Raw genomic sequence first — 4,750 nt, forward strand, 5'->3', positions numbered from 1 at the left:
ATAATGCTAAGTGAAGTAAGTCAGTCAGAGAAAGACAAATACCATATGATTTCACTCCTATATGAAATTTAATAAACCAAACAAGCAAAGGTAAAAGAAATATAAAAGAGAGAGAGAGAGATAGGGGTGCCTGAGTGGCTCAGTTGGTTAAGCATCAGACTTCAGCTCAGGTCATGGTCTCACGGTTTGTGAGTTCGAGCCCCGCATTGTGCTCTGTGCTGACAGCTCAGAGCCTGAAGCCCTATTCAGATTCTGTGTATCCCTCTCTCTCTGCCCCTCCCCCGCTCTCTTACACCCTCTCTCTCTCAAAAAGCAAATAAATATTAAAAGAGAGAGAGAGAGAGAGAGAGAAAGAGACAAATCAAGACACAGACTCATAAACAGCAAACTGATGGGTGCCAGAGGGGGTGCCAGAGGGGAGGCAGATGGGGGGATGGGTTAAATAGGTGATAGGGATTAAAGAGTACATTTGCTGTAATAATGATGATAATAATAATAATAATAATAAAGAAATAAAAGAAGTGCACTTGTCGCGATGAGCACAGGGTGATATATGGAAGTGTAGAATCACTATATTTATTGTACACCTGAAACTAATACAACACTGTATGTTAACTAACTGGAATTAAAATAAAAACTTAAAAAAGAAAAAGACTTGAAGTCACTTGCTGACAGTGAGCTATCTTGGAAATGATCATCTCCAAGCAATCCTCGGTCACAGCCAGCACCTTGACTACTTCATGAGAAATGCTTTGTCAGAAATACCTAAGTCTCTCTCAATCAAATGCCATAAGAAACTGTGGGATGAGAAATATACGTTATTGTAAAGTCTATACTGCATTAAAAACATTATTCTAAAAATGAATAAGAATTGTTAATGTTTATTTTATTTTCCCATCACATAAATAAAACTCTTTCTTGTGTTTTGTGACAAATGAAAACTAGAACAATTGGTAGGATGAAAACATTAATATAAAACAGTTAAGTATGCTATTTTGTTTACCAATTGTGTTTTTATCAGAGTAAATATTTAAAACAAATAAAAAAGGCATTTTTTCCTTTAATAAGTTTTACATCATTTTACCAAGTACTTAATTTCTCCCAGTTCAGAATTCATGTCAGATTAAATTAACTTTTTTTTTTTTTTAAGAGAAAGGAAAAGAGTTTTATTGAAGCCCAAGTTAAGACAACTGCCAGGGATACACAATCTTCAGGAAAAAGAGTGCTCTGGGCAAGGAATATTTGTTGCAGGGTTATATAGGTTTTTTTACAAAAAAAAAAAAAAAAAGTTACAAACTATCATGAGGAAGTACATTCCAGAAAATTATATCCTTTATCTTATGTTTTTAGCATGTGCATGGCTATATGACTTTAATCTTATAGGAACCAGGGAAGTTTTTTGTTTTTCTTATCTTTTGTTTTTGTTTTGAATAAACTGTGTGCTTTGGGCAGAAATAGAGCCCATGCTCTGAGGTTTTGCCAAGTCATTTTGACCTTCGTAAGTGTTAAAGTACAGCTTCCCTGGGAATCCATGAGCAGGGCCCACAAATGTTAAAAGCTGAAAATTTCCTTTATCATTTCCCCCAAATTAATTATTTTTATATCCTAAGATACAAATTAACTTTATTGTAATATAAAATGTTGTTATAGGAGAACATAAGTCATTTTAGAAGTGGAGAATATAAAACTAGGTAATTCAGCCAGTTTCTACACATATTCATCCACTCATGTAGCAAACATTTAACATGTTCCAAACACAGTTCTATTCACTGAAGATGTAATGGTGAGCAAAATAAACATGACTTTTTGCCTCCAGGAGCTTATACTCTAGAAGAGTATGTTAGTAACAAGTCTGATTGTCATCTTAATGACACAACTTTTATTAGATCACTGCCGTTATGTTGTATGTGAAAATGCACTCACAACAAAACCATATGATCCTCTCAATAGATGCAGAGAAAGCATCTGACAAAATACAGCATCTTTTCTTGATAAAATCCTCAAGAAAGTAGGGATAGAAGGATAATAAATCAAGATAATAAAAGCCATATATGAAAGCCCCAACCCTAATATCATCCTCAATGAGGAAAAACTGAGAGCTTTCCCCCTAAGGTCAGGAACAAGACAGGGATGTCCTCTCTTGCCACTGTTATTCAATATAGTACTGGAAATCTTACCTTTGCAATCAGACAACAAAAAGAAATAAAAAGCATCCAAATCAGCCAGGAGGAGGTCAAACTTTCACTCTTCATGGATGACATGATACTCTATATGCAAAACCCCAAAACTGCTAGAACTGATTCATGAATTCAGCAAAGTTACAGTATATAAAATTAATGCACAGAAATCAGTTGCATTCTTACACACCAATAATGAAGCAACAGAAAGAGAAATCAAGGAATCAATCCCATTTCCAATTGCACCAAAAACTATAAAATACCTACAAATAAATCTAACCAAAGAGGTGAAAAATCTATACACTGAAACTATAGAAAGCTTATTAAAGAAATTGAAGAAGACACAAAAAAATGGAAAAAGATTCCATGCTCCTGGATAAGAAGAATAAATATTGTTAAAATGTCAATTCTACCCAAAGCAATCTACATATTCAATGCAATCCCTATCAAAATAAGACCAGAACTCTTCACAAAACTAGAACAAACAATCCTAAAATTTTTATGGACCCAGAAAAAATCGTGAATAACCAAAACCATCTTGAGAAAGAAAACCAAAGCAGGGGAAATCACAATTCCGGACTTCAAGATGTATTACAAAGCTATAATCATCAAGACAGTATGGTACTGGCACAAGAACAGACACTCAGATCAATGGAACAGGATAGAGAACCCAGAAATGGACCCACAAATGAATGGACAACTAATCTTTGAAAAACAGGAAAGGGTATCCAATGGAAAAAAGACAGTCTCTTCAGCAAGTGGTGCTGGGAAAACTAGACAGCGACATGCAGAAGAATGAACCTGGACCACGTTCTTACACCATACATAAAAATAAACTCAAAATGGATGAAAGACCTCAATGTAAGACAGGAAGCCATCAAACTCCTAGAGGAGAAAGCAGGCAAAACCTCTTTGATCTTGGCTGCAGCAACTTCTTACTCAACGCGTCTCTGGAGGCAAGGGAAACAAAAGCAAAAACGAACTATTGGGACCTCATCAAAATAAAAACTTCTGCACAGTGAAGGAAACAGCGAAACTAAAAAGCAACCAACAGAATGGAGATGTTTGCAAATGACATATCAGATAAAAGGTTAGTATCCAAAATCTATAAAGAACTTATCAAACTCAACACCCAAAAAACAAATAATCCTGTGAAGAAATGGGCAATATACATGAATAGACACTTCTCCAAAGACATCCAGACAGCCAACCGAAACATGAAAAAATGCTCAACATCACTCATCATCACAGAAATACAAATCAAAACCACAATGAGATACCACCTTACACTTCCCAGTATGGCTAACATTAACAACTCAGGCAACAACAGATGTTGGTGAGGATGCAGAAAAAGAGGATCTCTTTTGCATTGCTGGTGAGAATGCAACCTTTGCAGCTTCTCTGGAGGTTCCTCAAAAAATTAAAAATAGAACTATTGTACACCCCAGCAATTGTACTACTAGGTATTTATCCAAGAGATACAGGTTTCGAAGGGACACATGCACCCCAATATTTATAGCAGCACTATCAACAATAGACAAAGTATGGAAAGGGCCCAAATGTCCATCAAGGGATGGATAAAGAAGATGTGGTATATATATGTACAATGGAGTATTACTCAGCAATCAAAAGGAATGAAATCTTGCCATTTGCAACTACATGCATGGAACTAGAGGGTATTATGCTAAGCGAAATTAGTCAAAGAAAGACAAATATATGACTTCACTCATATGAGGACTTCAATACAGAGAACAAATGAACATAAGGGAAGGGAAGCAAAAATAATATAAAAACAGGGAGGGGGACAAAACATAAGAGACTCATAAATATGGAGAACAAACAGAGGGTTACTGGAGGGGTTGTGGGAGGGGGGATGGCTAAATGGTTAAGGGGCATTAAGGAATATACTCCTGGAATCGCTGTTGCACTATATACTAACTAATTTGGAGGTAAATTAAAAAAATAAAATTCAAAATAAATAAATAAATAAATAAATAAATAAAGCATGCAAGGAAGGTGAGAGAAAAAGAAAAGAAAAGAAAATGCACTCAGTGTGGAGTCCTTGTCTCACAGAGATAATTAATACATTGGATAGGACAGAGCTAAAATGATTATATTGGCACCAGCTTTCAGACTGGGTTTGGAATTAGTATAATTTTTTTAAATATATGAAATACAGCTTATACGAATACTAGGGATGCTGGAAGAGACTCTCTGTCCCCAAATTCTTATTGTATCTCTACCATAATTATTTATGAAATCTTATTAATAATAATAATAAAAAAACCCGTATACCAAAAAGTAAGATGAATCTTGGTAGATGTGAGGAGAGGTCTTAGGTAGACTTATATTTACAATTAAGAGAAAAGACTTACTGATACATTTAGAGTACTCACCCTAAAGGAAGGAGGGAGGGAAGCCATAGATCAAGGACACTATATTACTGACAGGCTCAGAGGTATGTCCCCATTGATAATCCCTGTGTTAAGAAGGTGCTGGAAAAAATTTATCTGATTCACAATTTTTCAGAATAGCAAAATGGGAAGGAGATTTGTGCTTATACAGAAAGACTG

The sequence above is a fragment of the Lynx canadensis genome, chromosome D1, assembly GCF_007474595.2.
Source record: "Lynx canadensis isolate LIC74 chromosome D1, mLynCan4.pri.v2, whole genome shotgun sequence".
In the NCBI taxonomy this organism is placed as follows: domain Eukaryota; kingdom Metazoa; phylum Chordata; class Mammalia; order Carnivora; family Felidae; genus Lynx; species Lynx canadensis.